The sequence below is a fragment of the Bos javanicus genome, chromosome 16 (genome assembly GCF_032452875.1).
Source record: "Bos javanicus breed banteng chromosome 16, ARS-OSU_banteng_1.0, whole genome shotgun sequence".
In the NCBI taxonomy this organism is placed as follows: domain Eukaryota; kingdom Metazoa; phylum Chordata; class Mammalia; order Artiodactyla; family Bovidae; genus Bos; species Bos javanicus.
Window position 1 is genome coordinate 22,373,749 of NC_083883.1, and position 15,908 is coordinate 22,389,656.

Consider the following 15,908-nt stretch of genomic DNA (forward strand, 5'->3'; position numbering starts at 1 on the left):
GCTATATTTCAATAAAAATTTTAAAAATAAATAAAAAATAGTTTCTCCATACTTAAATCATCCTAGTAACATTAATGTAGCGATATAGCCTCAAGGGAAGCTGTGCCAAAAAGGAGATGCAGAAGCAAAGATGGAAACATTTTCTTACTACACCTCTTGGCCGGAAAACTCGAAACCACTGAGTAAATCATAAGAATTAGGAGGAAAAAAGAAGCCACGACACCTTTACCTTTTTTTTTTTTTTTCTGGAGGTGGGCCATTTTAAAAGTCTTTATGAATCTGTTACAATATTGCTTCTGTTTTATGTTTTGGTCTTTTGACCCCAAGGCATGTGGGATTTTTAGCTCACCCACCAGAGACTGACCCTGTACCCCCTGCATTGGAAGGTGAAGTCTTAACCACTGGACCACCAGGGAAGTCTCTAACTCGAGTATCAAACACATTAGAGAGGATTGCCAGTTTAGCTAACCCAAACTATCAGCTAAACCATAAACCACATCTGTTTAGCTTTGAGAGAAGAATGAAGTTTATTGGGATTCTTCATAGCAAGTTATGATTCTCATTTCATCTTGATATGACAAATATTCTAGTGATTTTGCATTTCAGCATACACAGTCATTTGTCAGAGGCCCTTGCAAGACAATCCCCAAGAAAAATAAATGTTAAAAGGCAAAGTGAGGAGGCCTACAAACAGCTGAAAAAAGAAGAGAAGTGAAAGGCAAAGGAGAAATGGAAAGATATACCCATCTGAATGCAGAGTTCCAAAGAAGAGCAAGGAGAAATAAGAAAGCCTTCCTCAGTGATTAACGTGAAGAAATAGAAGAAAACAATAGAATGGGAAGGACTAGAGATCTCTTCAAAAAATGAGAGACACCAAGGGAACATTTCATGCAAAGATGGGCACAATAAAGGACAGAAATGATATGGACATAACAGAAGCAGAAGCTATTAAGAAGAGGTGGCAGGAATATAAAGAACTATACAAAAAAAAGATCTTAATGACCAAGGTAACCATGATGGTGTGATCCCACATCTAGAGCCAGACATCCTGGAATGTGAAGTCTAGTGAACCTTAGGAAGCATCACTATGAACAAAGCTAGTGGAGGTGATGGAATTCCAGCTGAGCTATTTCAAATCCTAAAAGATGATGCTGTGAAAGTGCTGCAGTCAATATGCCAGCAAATTTGGAAAACTCAGCCGTGGCCATAGGACTGGAAAATGTCAGCTTCATTCCAATCCCAAAGAAAGGCAATGCCAGAGAATGTTCAAACTACAGCATAATTGCACTTATCTCAAAGCTAGTAAAGTAATGCTCAAAATTCTTCAAGCCAGGCTCCAACAGTACATGAATTGAGAAATTCCAGATGGTCAAGATGGATTTAGAAAAGGCAGAGAAACCAGAGATCAAATAGCCAACATCTGTTGGATCATAGAAAAACCAATAGAGTTACAGAAAAACATCTACTTCTGCTTCATTGACTATGCCAAAGCCTTTGACTGTGTGGATCACAGCAAACCATGGAAAATTCTTCAAGAGATGGGAATACCAGACTACCTTACCTGCCTTCTGAGAAATCTGTATGCAGGTCAAGAAGCAACAATTGGAACCAGAAATGGAACAACAGACTGGTTCCAAATTGGGAAAGAAGTATGTCAAGGCTGTATATTGTCACCCTGCTTATTTACTAATGTGCAGAGCTCAGCTCAGTTCAGTTCATTTGCTCAGTCCTGTCCAACTCTTTGCAACCCCATGAATCACAGCACGCCAGGCCTCCCTGTCCATCACCAACTCCTGGAGTTCACTCAAACTTATGTCCATTGAGTCAGTGATGCCATCCAGCCATCTCATTCTCTGTCGTCCCCTTTTCCTCCTGCCCCCAATCCCTCCCAGCATCAGAGTCTTTTCCAATGAGTCAACTCTTCGCATGAGGTGGCCAAAGTACTGGAGTTTCAGCTTTAGCATCATTTCTTCCAAAGAACATCCAGGGCTGATCTCCTTTAGAATGGACTGGTTGGATCTCCTTGCGGTCCAAGGGACTCTCAAGAGTCTTCTCCAACACCACAGTTCAAAAGCATCAATTTTTCAGCGCTCAGCTCTCTTCACAGTCCAATTCTCACATCCATACATGACTACTGGAAAAACCATAGCCTTGACTAGATGGACCTTTATTGGCAAAGTAATGTCTCTGCTTTTCAATATGCCATCTAGGTTGGTCATAACTTTCCTTCCAAGGAGTCTTTTAATTTCATGGCTGCAGTCACCATCTGCAGTGATTTTGGAGCCCCAAAAAATAAAGTCTGACACTGTTTCCACTGTTTCCCCATCTATTTCCCATGAAGTGATGGGACCAGATGCCATGATCTTCGTTTTCTGAATGTTGAGCTTTAAGCCAACTTTTTCACTCTCTTCTTTCACTTTCATCAAGAGGCTTTTTACTTCCTCTTCACTTTCTGCCATAAGGGTGGTGTCATCTGCATATCTGAGGTTATTGATATTTCTCCTGGCAATCTTGATTCCAGCTTGTGCTTCTTCCAGCCCAGCATGTCTCATGATGTACTCTGCATATAAGTTAAATAAGCAGGGTGACAATATACAGCCTTGACGTATTCCTTTTCCTATTTGGAACCAGTCTGTTGTTCCATGTCCAGTTCTAACTGTTGCTTCCTGACCTGCATATAGGTTTCTTAAGAGGCAGGTCAGGTGGTCTGGTATGCCCATCTCTTTCAGAATTTTCCACAGTTTATTGTGATCCACACAGTCAAAGGCTTTGGCATAGTCAAGAAAGCAGGAATAGATGTTTTTCTGGAACTCTCTTGCTTTTTCCATGATCCAGCAGATGTTGGCAATTTGATCTCTGGTTCCTCTGCCTTTTCTAAAACCAGCTTGAACGTGTGGAAGTTCACGGTTCACATATTGCTGAAGCCTGGCTTGGAGAACTTTGAGCATTACTTTACTAGTGTGTGAGATGAGTGCAATTGTGCGGTAGTTTGAGCATTCTTTGGCATTGCCTTTCTTTGGTATTGGAATGAAAACTGACCTTTTCCAGTCCTGTGGCCGCTGCTGGAAAGTGCAGAGTACATCACTCTGTGCAGAGTACATCATGCGAAATACCAGGCTGGATGAAGTACAAGCTGGAATTGCTGGGAGAAATATCAATAACCTCAGATTTACAGATGACACTACTCTTATTGTAGAAAGCAAAGAGGAACTGAAGACCCTCTCGATGAAAGTAAAAGAGGAGAGTGAAAAAGCTGGCTTAAAACTCAACATTCAAGAAACTAAGATCATGGCATCTGGTCACATCACTTCATGACAAATAGATGGGGAAACAATGGAAACAATGACAGACTTTATTTTCTTGGACTCCAAAATCACTGCAGATGGTGACTGCCACCATGAAATGAAAAGAAGAGCTTTTTGGAAGAAAAGCTATGACCAACCTTGTTGTGTTAGTCACTCAGTTGTGTCTGACTTTTTGCGACCCCGTGGACTGCAGCCCACCAGGCTCCTCTGTCCATGAGATTTTCCAGGCAAGTATACTGGAGTGGGTTGCCATTTCCTTCTCCAGGGGATCTTCCCAACCCAGGGATCGAATCCAGGTTTCCTGCACTGCAGGCAGATTCTTTACCAAGTGAGCTACAAGGGAAGCCCCAAAATCTATACTAGGCTGGCTTAATCAACCTCTTCAATGGTGGACCCAGAGGAGACACCACCTGATGGAGGAGCTCCACCACCAGGGAAGCCCCCAGGCCTTCCTCCTGGCAGTCCCCCAGGCATGCCTCCTGCGCTCTGGTACAGCTTGGTAATGATGGGGTTGCAGACTTTTCCAGCTCCTTCTGCTGATGTTCAAATTCTTCCTTCTCTGCAGTCTGGTTCTTCTCCAGCCAGTTGATAATTTCATTACGCTTGTCAATAATCTTCTGTTTGTCTTCATCATTAATCTTGCCCTGAAGTTTCTCATCCTCAACAGTAGCTTTCATGTTGAAGGCATAGGATTCAAGTGAATTCTTTGAAGACACCTTATCCCGCTGCTGCTCATCTTCAGCTTTGTACTTCTCTGCTTCTTGAACCATGCATTCAATGTCTTCCTTGCTCAAGCGGCCTTTGTCATTAGTGATAGTCTAATCACTAATGACATCACTAATGACCAACCTAGACAGCATGTTAAAAAGCAGAGACATTGTTTTGCTGACAAAGGTCCATCTAGTCAAAGCTATGGTTTTTCTAGTAGGCATGTATGGATGTGAGAGTTGGACTATAAAGAAAGCTGAGTGCTGAAGAATTGATGCTTTTGAACTGTGGTGTTGGAGAAGACTCTTGAGAGTCCCTTGGACTGCAGGGAGATCAAACCAGACAATCCTAAAGGAAATCAACCCTGAATATTCACTAAAGGACTGATGTTGAAGAAGCTCCAATACTTTGGCCATCTGACGCGAAGAGCCAAATCACTGGAAAAGACCCCGATGCTCGGAAAGATTGAAAGTTGGAGGAGAAGGGGGATGACAGAGGATGAGATGGTTGGATGGCATCACTGACTCAATGGACATGATTTTGAGTAAGTTCCTGGGAGATGGTGATGCACAGAGAAGACTGGTGTGCTGCAGTCCATGGAATGGCGAAGATCTGGCTATGACTGAGTAACTGAACTGACTGACTGACTTGAAAGACAGGCTAGGAGGAAGACCATGTGTGCGTGCTTAGTCGCTTCAATCGTTTCTGACTCTTTTTGATCTGTTGGGCTGTAGCCCTCCAGGCTCCTCTGTCCATGGGAGATTCTCCAGGCAAGAATACTGGAGTGGGTTGTATGCCCTCTTCCAGGGGATCTTCCTGACCCATGGATAGAACCCACATCTCTTATGTCTCCACCATTGGCAGGCAGCTTCTTTATCACTAGCACCACCTGGGAAGCCCAGGAGGAAGATCATGGAAAAAGAAAAAGGAGATCATCTAAAAAGAAATTTAAAAAGACACTGAATTTTCATAGTATCAGCTGTCAGCTCAAAGTATTGACCTGAGTGTTAGCAAGGTGAGAAAATCATTCAGTGGTATTGTCAACACACACATATACATCTATAATTTCAAGCTGAACCCTGGAGTAAGACTTAAATTCTGCCCATAGAAAAGCTCTCAGTTGGTCTGCACATACTGACAAAGGGTTTACTGGACAGAATCGGAAGTCTAACAAAAGGGCCAGTTAATTCCAGGGATGACTTCTTTTGCTGGCCTCAGATACTACCTCCGACTCAACATTGTTTCCAGTCTCTAAGAAAATCATAATAACAATAATTGCTAAACTCTTCCCCAAGTTCTGTTATTTACAAAGACTCTTATCAGTTCATTTGCTTCTGTGAGGTAGGTAGGGTCAGTACTTTTATAAAACCTGACAGATGAAGAAGCTGACTTCGGCCGCTCCCCAGAGTGCAAAGCAACTGAATAAGCCACAAACTCAAGCCCTGGGACTCCAGATCCTAGTACTTCCCCCCCCAACCCCCGCCCCCACTGAGTTGAAATGTCATGGAACATCTAGAAGCAAAGGTGCAGGTTTTGAGGTGGGATGGTACATTCCAAGTGGAAACTGAATATCCCAAAGGGCTTTGATCTGAGTGGTCCTCCTAGAGAATTCAAGAGGAAGGATTCCGGCCTTCCACAGTCAGATTAGGCAGAGGGAGACAACTAACTTGATTCGTTCCTTTACTTTTCTCTTAACTATGTAAAAACCATAGGCCTGGAGGCTTCCAAAGTAGTGAAGGCCAAACATTCTGAGTTCTTTTTTTCCCTCACTCTATTACTTTTTTATTGGTAGAAGCAATAGAACAAAAACATGAGTATTTATAGATTTTTCCAAATATCTGTTATATAAATTTCTAAGGTAGAATCATTGGGTTCAAAGATATGCACATTTAATCTCTGACATATAGTTAAAATGCTTTCCTTGGAATTTCTTTTATTTTTTGAATTGAAGTGTGGTTGATTTATAATACTGTGTCAGTTTCCGGTGTATAGCAAAGTGATTTGGTTTTATATATATTCTTTTTTCTATTCTTTTCCATTATAGTTTATTACAAGATATTGAATATAGTTTCCTGTGCTATACAGTAAAATCCTTTTTGTTAATCTCTTCTATATGGTAGTAGGTGTCGGTTAATCCAATACATGAGTCCTTTCGCATTATAGATTAATATAAAGTTAACAGCAACAGTGAAAGAAAATGATTTCACACCTACAAAATATTTTACTATAAGGTCTCAGTTGAAAATGCTTATCTGACTAGTAATACTTTTCTCACCTAACAAGGTATACATGCTGCTGCTGCTGCTCAGTCGCTTCAGTCGTGTCCGACTCTGTGTGACCCCATAGATGGCAGCCCACCAGGCTTCCTGTCCCTGGGATTCTCCAGGCAAGAACACTGGAGTGGGTTGCCATTTCCTTCTCCAATGCATGAAAGTGAAAAGTGAAGGTGAAGTCACTCAGTTGTGTCCGACTCTTAGCGACCCCATGGACTGCAGCCCACCAGGCTCCTCCGTCCATGGGATTTTCCAGGCAAGAGTGCTGGAGTGGGGTGCCAAAGGTATGTATAGTAGTTGCTAAAGCTTGAACCGTATCCAGTTATAAGACAGTTCTAAACAGTGTTAGGTCAAAAGCATTGTCTGGCTGTTATTCTGACCAGGTAAAAATAGTCAAGCAATAGCTTGATGGAAACGGTTTTAAATTTAAATTACTTAAAAGTGAGCAATCAAATTTTGTCTGTGATTGACTCAGTGATCTAGTCATTCTATAAAATTTAAATAATATTAATAGCTAATGATAGTTAAGTTTTTTGACTGCTTAGTGTGAGCCAGAAACTGTGCATTTACATACTTTCATTCCTGTACAATTACATGAATGCCAATACTGTTACTAGCTACACAAAAAAGATGTAAAAAACAGACTGAGTGCCTAGGTAACTTGTCCACACTATACAGCTACTAATCAGCTGAGCTACCACTTGAATCCGAGGCTGTAGTGTTCCAGAGTCTAAACCTTTTACTATGCCCACTTGACTCAAACTTAGCCAGATCCTCTGTCTCAGTTAACTTCCTAATGTTCTGCTATATTCCTAATGCTGGTTATCAAACCCAAAGACAGCTTACTTTGGAAAGATAGAATTAAGTTAAATCAGCTGAGAGCAAAATGGAATACATGCTAATAGGAAAGCCTGCTTTCTATAATGAGGAAGTTTGGTGCCAATCTGAGTAACCAGTGCATGACCAGGAATTGTATCAGAGTGATTCTTTTCAAATAAGAAATTAATCTTCTGGATATACTTGAATTCAAACATAAAAATGTATTACAAAGATTTTAAAATTGTGTGTAACAGGAAAAGACAAAAAATTTGATGGAGCCAGAAGAATAAATAAATTATGACAAATACATACAAGAAAGTACTATGCAACCTTAAAAGAAATTAAACATATTAGTGTGTGCTAAGAGATCAGTCACCAAGACATATGCTACTGCTGCTGCTAAGTTGCTTCAGTCGTGTCCGACTCTGTGCGACCCCATAGACTGCAGCCCACCAGGTTCCCCCGTCCCTGGGATTCTCCAGGCAAGAACACAGAAGTGGGTTGCCATTTCCTTCTCCAATGCATGAAAGTGAAAAGTCAAAAGTGAAAGTGAAATCGCTCAGCCATGTCTGACTCTTAGCGACCCCATGGAATGCAGCCTACCAAGCTCCTCCGTCCATGGGATTTTCCAGGCAAGAGTACTGGAGTGGGTTGCCATTGCCTTCTCCACACCAAGACATATAGTTATGTGAAAAATCAAAGATCTGACTAGCATGACCAGTATGTTACCAAGTCGATATCAAAAGATAGACATACAAATTCATACAAAATAGAATATCACGGGGAAGAGCTACAAGATCCTGGTATTGTCTTTGAAGACAGCACACTTCAGGGTAAGCTACTATTTCCCCAAATATGTGCTTGGCTATCAATACACCCAAGTGTTGGACTGAGGTTATAGAATGCAACTCCTGGACAGCCCGCCCAGTGGATTGATTGTCCACAATCAGCAGGAACATTTCTAGGTGAAGTGCAAATTGCTTTCCCTCAAGCTTGACCCTTCCAAGCCATAATGATAATTGCTGCTGTGTTGCAAGCTGGGCTTATGAACAAAGCAAGGGTTAGCACCTTTCCCTCAGGAAAGCAACAAAGAAGTAGGGACTGCACACATCTGATTGTGACAAATGCCTACCTTACCTGCTAATCAGCGCCCAGTAGTAGCTATCTTGTAATCTCATCAAGGCAGAAAACACCACACCGCTCAGCTCAAAAAAAAAAAATACATCAAATCTTCTGCTTCTATATATTCCTGGTAACAAATGAAATAGGTTCAATTTTAATCATATGAGCAGTCAATCAAATATCAAATTGAAAACAATGAACTACAAAGAGCCTCCTCGAAGTCACTTAGCATTGATAAATTAGTAATGTATTATTAAATTATTCATATCTTTTTTTCCTTCAGACTATAATGATATACTGTACACAGCACTGATAATTTACTTAGGCCGAGTCCATTCATTTAATTATGCTGCTAAACTTGGTAGGCCAATTGGTCATCATGAGAGTTTCCAGGCAAGCTAATCACAAATATATAGAACATGTTCCTTATTGTCCCCAGCGGCTAAGTGCTAAAATGCTATTTAGTGCTCAGAAGGTTAATGTCCTGCTTATGTAAATTGTCCAATTTAACATTCAGCAGCAGTATCATAAATTCTGGCTCCAGGATTTCATTAAACGTATGTTCAAACTAGTTGACCTTAAAGGTTAACAAGCACAAGTTAAACAGGACAATTATTTAACTCACTTCTTATCAAGAGACTGAAGTGTACTAGCCATTTAATAGCTCTGCAGACTTCACAATTAGAATTCTTCGAAGGTCTCTGATAAAACGGCAGGTCATGAATTTTCATAAGGATGTCAGATAATAACTATTTATAGGCACTTGTTTTTCTTTCTTATAAACTTAAACTTTGATCTTAACATTCAATTAGAAATAAGTCCACAGAAAAGGACTAGGTGACTCAAGTTGCTAGGGTTCGCCTTCATTTGGGTGTGCAGGAGGACTTAAAACCTCATCTCTGCCTTGTCATTCATGGAAATTAACATGAAAGTCAGGGCCTTACCATTAAGGGTGCAGAGCTCAGATGAAGCACAGAGCCCAACACTGAGAAACAACATTGCTCACTGGTGTGAGACATTCAACTGAAACATTTGATATTTTCTTAAAAGACCCCCAAATGTCTATTAACCTGGAAAAAAAACGCATTAATCTTTGCATTTATATTATGATGGGTTTTAATACAGTAGAAAGTTAGATCCTTCAAGATGTCCTTTTCCTCACCAGTCTGGTTTCTTCTCCTACTCTCCTTGAGCATTATTTTTGTGAAATGGGAGCGAATCACTGGACATGCTCAATATGGCTCTGCTCTCTACGCTGGGGTGAAGCTTGGAGCAAAGTCCCTGGGCTGACATTTCCACGTGCTTCTCTGTGCATCAGGATCAGGCAGTCGCTTCGGGGATGCATTAAATTGGTAACCACACAATCTCAATATTGGACAGCCACTGTCCACCAGGAAAAGGCCCAGAAGTGTTCTCTCCTTGTACGTTTAACTGTTCAGACTGCAGGCTCTTTGGAAGATAAAGCAGCAAATGAGAGCAAACGGGACTTTATTAATAAATCATGAGCTGAATTTCTGTCAGGAGCTGAAATGGAGGAAAAAAACGTGTCCAAATTGCCTGTGGGTATGTTTATGAGGGGTGTGATAAGTAATTTTAAAAATTTTGTAATTTACCTTTGGTTAAAGTAATTAGATGCAACGGTAGAAAAGGAATAGATAGATAGATAAATGTTAAATAATATCTATGCTTGACCCAGCTCCTCTTTTGTGCATTCCTCATTTGCCCAGAGGTTACTGATTTTTAGGAGCTGTTTAAAAAAAAAATCATATAAGGAAGAAATATTTTCTAGCATGAAAATACGTGACAGTGTTTTATATCCTCTTGTGTTGCTCTTCATCCAAACTTCATCTTTTGAATATTGGCTTCAAATCCTGCCTGAAAGGGGACATAAATAAAGCGAAATGGCTAATGGACTAAAAACACTTATGATCAGGTTTTCATAACTAACATTATTGATAGCTTCTCCCTCGCAGGCACCCACATTCAGTGCAATATCCATTTCTAAAGTAAGATTTAAAGCCCTATTTGCAGTAAAAAAGCTAGCACATGCAAATAAAGAACGCTAGAGTGAGGCCAAGAATGCACCCCCTCCCCCTCCCAAGAGATGGGGGAAAGACCTCTTTCCAAAGCAGAGCTGACCAGGGGGGACACAGAACTCTTTTTCAGATTTCAGACATGGCTGTGCATTTAATGGTGCTCTGGAAAAGTCTTCAGGGACAGGAAATTGTTAAGTCCTGAATTTGGAAGCAACCACTGCTGTCTTCTCAGTGGCATTAGTATTTGCACTTGGCCAGATAAATAAACCTGCATGTCTGTACATTGAAACAATAACAAGATTGTCCTGCAGTAAATGTAGCATAGTGCAAATAAGGAAGCAGGCAAGACGGGAGTATTTTCAGGGAGTCTGGTGGTTTCCATGTCCATTTTCATGTGACTTTCCTGTTGTCGTCGTTTTTCTCTTTACTCCAGGGATTTCTGTTTTAGAAAAGAGAGTGGAAGAAAAGCCTTTCCGATGACTGGAAATTTATTTTGTGTTTAAAAATTTTTGTATCAATAACTCTATCTTTTAAAATATTTTATCTATAGTAACAATAAGAGGATACTAGCAAAGCAGAAAGCTTTTTATCTGCTTCTGCTATTTAGACGTGATTTCAGCTGAGTTCAGTCGCTCAGTCGTGTCCGACGCTTTGCGACCCCATGAATCGCAGCACGCCAGGCCTCGCTGTCCATCACCAACTCCCGGAGTTCACTCAGACTCACGTCCATCGAGTCAGTGATGCCATCCAGCATCACCCTGATGCTGGGAGGGATTGGGGGCAGGAGGAGAAGAAGGGGACAACAGAGGATGAGATGGCTTTAGGGGGGCATAATTTTCTTCTCTTTTAGTTCTTATTGTTCCCATCTCAGCAGAAAAGAATTTTTTCCTTCAAATTCTGTACTTTATTATTCTAAAATAAAAACATTAAGTTCAGATTGACCTCAGGTGGCTTCAGCCTTCAGTGGCTCAGAGCAAGGCTTGGGCTCCAGGTCAAAGATTGAGGCTGGGTCATAGCGGTGAGGGCACCGAATTCCAGACACTAGATCAAAGGTCAAGGCCCCGGCCCTTCACTCTGCAGAAGTGAATTTCCTCAAAGATGGAAAGTAGAGAAACAAGTATAGTATTTATTAGGAGGAAAAAAAGTACAGGAGATGTGGACACATGGACAGACTCAGAGAGAGAGAGTTGCTGAGTTGTGCTCTCACGACACCTACATGGGGCATTTCTTCTGGGTTTCCTTTGCCGATCATTTTGATTTGCTTGGTTCTAAGTCCATGTTTAGTATATCTCAGGATCCTCCCATGCGTGCACGTGCATCTCTTAGCCAAGATGGGTTCTACAGAAGGGACATACGGGCAAAGCGTCTCTTAACATCACTTCCCTTTCGACCTCCACAGAGCCTTTCTGCGCATGTGTGGGTGGGGAGGTCTCCTGACTTGAGATTGAGAAATGTGTGGTCTCAGCAGGGTCCAGCCTCCTCTCTCAATTGTCCTGCTATTCTTTCTTGGAATTTCAGTCCATAGGGAATGAAACTCCAATTGCTTTACTCTTGGGGGGGGGGGGTGGGCGCGGCAGGGAGGGGAGTATCTACCTCCTGCCTCAAGATTACAAAGAGAACTGTAAATCATGGCTTAATTAAATTAATTCAAAAGAGGATTGAATTTGTGGGACTGGTATAGTAACTCAGGTCTACAGCTTCTATTATGGGAGAATCCCCTTCTTCAATTATATTGGAAATCTGAAAACAGTAGAATCCCAATATATGGTCCCCTTGGATCCCCTCCCCTCCTGGCATTGTGTGTTAAAATATGAGAGATTATCACTTCTGTACTATAAAGAATAAGGATGGTTTCAAGCTATATAGCAATCAACAGCAAAACCTCTCTTCCTCCCTTCAGAATCACACGGTCCTGAAAGAGATTAGTGACAGAGAAAAATGTTTTATACAGGAAATTGCAAAGATTTCAAGCCCAGGTATTGGGACTTAGTCGTGAGTCCCTATTATGGTCCTCTATTTTGTCTGAATTTGAGAATAACAGAGAGTGAAGAACGATGTGAAAAGGAGGATGTGGCATGACTGCACACTGTTCATAAATGGCGTAGTCATTGCTCAGAGGCAAGCTGAGGCCTCACTGCTGATGACAGACACCACCCAGATGCCAGATGCAACTGATGCTACCTGGGAGCAGGGGGGTGTGGGGCTGGGAATGATGAGAGAAGTGTGACCCTGCTCTCCCCACTCCCTCACCCCACCCACTTCCACCTGTTGAGCAAAGAAGAGTCAGCAGTCCAAATCACAAATACAACCTGCTACAGGCCAGCACTAATCCGAACAGTGTCCATAATGGGAGAGACAAAGGGATACTCAAGGAGATACTCAGCTCAAGGGGATACTCAGCTCAAGGGGATACTCAAGGGGATACTCAGCTCAAGGGGATACTCAGGTCATGGGACAGCTAGGGTGGTGAAACATCAGGAATGAATGGCGGCTAGGTGAAGAATGGTGGAAGGCATGCTAGCCTAAGAGAAGGAAAGAGGTTGTCGTAAGTTGAAGTGTCTCTCCCAGAAAGGTCCGTTCAAGTCCTCATCTTTGGTCTCAGTGGCGTGAGCTTATTCAGAGATAGGGTCTAGGCAGATGAAGTCAAGTTAAGAAGAAGGACTCATCAAGGCCCTACTGTACAGCTCGGGGAACTCTGCCCGACGTCATGTGGCAGCCTGGATGGGAGCGGAATGGGGGGAATGGATACATGTGTGAGTATGGCTGAGTCCCTTTGCTGTGCACCTGGAACCATCATAGCACTGTCAATCAGTTACACTCCAATACAAAATAAGAAGCTTTAATAAAATGAAAGATAATAATAATAAAATGGTGAGGTTGCACTGGATTCGAGTGTGCCCTGAATCCAATAACTAGAGTTCTTATCAAGAGAGAGAGATTCAGAGAGACAGAGAGAATGTCACATGATGATGGAGGCAGGGAATTTGGTGACATGTGTTCAAGCCAGGGAACTCCAAGGATGACAACCACCCACCAGAAGTTAGGAGAGGGAGGTAGAACAGCTGCCTCCCTCAGAGCATACGAAGAAACCAACCCTGCTGACTCCTCGATTTCAAACGTCTAGTCTCCAGTATGAGGAGAGAATACATGTCTGTTATTTTAAGCCATCTAGTATGTGGTACTTTGTGTCAGCCCTAGGAAATGAATTGTTGTTGTTCAGTAGCTCAGTCACGTCTGACTCTTTACAACTCCATGGACTGCAGCACACCAGGCTTGCCTGTCCTTCACTGTCTCCCAGAGTTTGCTCAAACTCATATCCATTGAGTCTGTGATGCCATCCAACCATCACATCCTCTGTCTCCCCCTTCTCCTCCTGCCCTCAATCTTTCCCAGCATCAGGGTCTTTTCCAATGAGTCAGTTCTTCACATCAGGTGGCTGAGAGACGGGAGCTTCAGCTTCAGCATCAGTCCTTTCAATGAATATTCAGGACTGATTTCCTTTAGGATGAACTGGTTGGATCTCCTTGCTGTCCAACGGACTCTCAGGAGTCCTCTCCAGCACAACAGTTCGAAAGCATCAAACTATTACAGGTAGGGACTTGACCTCTTTCTTTTATCCCAGTTCCTCCCAGCAGTCCACTGGGCCAGAATTTGTTCTGGTATCTTTTGTACCTTCCTGAACAGACCTCTCAGGAGGTCTGGCACTGATGACACTAAATGCAAGAATCACCACTCAGAAGTCTCGAGGTCCTTTCTCAAACCGGACCTGCCTTTCAGTCAGTGAGGCCACTGAGATTTGATTTTGTTCTAGTGTCTTAGAATTGATTTTGAACTTCTATTAATTTCTCTTTCTATCCCCAAATTAAAAAGAAGTTCTTAGTTTTTCTCCTGCTTCTCCCATTTCTTTCTCTAAAAACAGTCCTTGGCTGGCTTGGGCCCACTTCCCACTCATCTTCTAAAAGTTTACCAAACATCATACTCTTTATGGTTGGTAGGAAAAGGCAAATGTAAGTGTTTGATTACATTTAGAGCTTAGGTTTGGAGCTTAGACACTTTTGATGGAGTTTAAGGGAAAATGAATCTGGCAGTTTCTGTTAGCCTAACCCCAGACACTGCGTCATTGTCTCCTGCAGGGCTGATGCCTAAGAGCTTTTCAGACAAGACTCCCTGGCAGTAGCACTCAGTTTAAGCTTAGATAATCATAAGCATGTCAATTTTGGCAACATGTGCAATTGCCACTATCTGTAACATCCACAAATTACAATTAATGACTCCAGAAGAACAGGGTTTGGAATTATGAGTGGCAGACCACTTCGTATTAGGTTTCTAATGCTCATGATTAGTCCAGGGTTGGATTGACATGACATGAATAGTGGGACTAATTGTTATCCCCAGTATATAATTATTCAAACTAAGTCACTAATGACACAGCATATATACATGTTTATATCTACTTGGCACCAGTATAATTACTCATATACTGTATCAGTTCAGTTCAATTCAGTCGCTCAGTCGTGTCCGACTCTCTGTGACCCCACGAATCGCAGCACCCAGGCCTCCCTGTCCATCACCAACTCCCGGAGTTCACTCAAACTCAAGTCATATACTGTATACATAAGTCTTATAATATCTTTTTACCCAAAGAATTCTTTAAAATTGTTGTTTATTTTTTACATGATTTTAAAAGTTACTTTCATTTACAGTTATTATAAAATATTGGCTATATTCCCCACGTTGTATAATACATCCTTGATCCTATCGTACACCCAATAATTTATGCCTTCCCCTCTACCCCGACACTGGTCACCTCTAGTTTGTTCCCTATATCTGTGAATCTGCTTCTTTTTTTGTTTTATTCACTAGTTTGTTGTATTTTTAAGGGTTCACACATAAGTTATATCATACAGTAGTTGTCTTTCTCTCTCTGACTTACTTCACTTAGTATAACGCCCTCCAAGTCCAACCACGTTGCTAAAAATGGCAAAATGTTGTTCTTTTTCATGGCCGAATAGTATTCCATTGAAGATGTGTGTGCTTCTTCTTTGTCCATTCATCTCATGATGAACACTTAGGTTGCTCCCATATCTTGGCAAGTGTAAATCTTACTGCTATGAACATGGGGATATATGTATATGTTTGAATTAGTGTTTTTGCTTCTTAAAGAACTCTTTTCAACCATTTAAGGGGAACAAAATACTTTGTTGTATAATTTCCACTTTGCTAACTTTCCTGACTCTGCTTCTGAAAGTCAACTATAGTTAACAGCCAAAGCATTTCGTGGAACTTATAAAATCATCAAACCCTTCACAGCTAACAAGGGAGGTCTCATTTACTTAAATTTAGGTCTATGGTTGTGAAAATGAAGCATAGATTTAAAGGTCTCCTTCTGCTGTGTAAGTTTTCCTCTGTTAGATAACTTCTGTGTAAAATTGAATACTCTTTGCCATTAACAGGGGGTTCACAGCGATTCATTAAAGAACAGCCTGTTATTACAGGGGCTTCTAACTAGCTGAAGGGAGAGAGAGAAACAGAACCATGAGCATTCCTTTTGCTTCGCCTATGTGGCTCTTTTCCTCTACTTTTTCTTTATAGTCTGTGTTGGGTTTTCCTTGTGGCGTTCAGGCTTCTCTAGTTGTGGCTTAGGG

General features: G+C 41.6%; 1 pseudogene; it reads right to left on the reverse strand.

Moving 5' to 3' along the window:
- Nucleotides 1-3,637: 3,637 nt before the first annotated feature.
- On the reverse strand, nt 3,638-6,171 carry LOC133228283 (heat shock cognate 71 kDa protein-like; annotated as a pseudogene).
- Nucleotides 6,172-15,908: the final 9,737 nt, after the last annotated feature.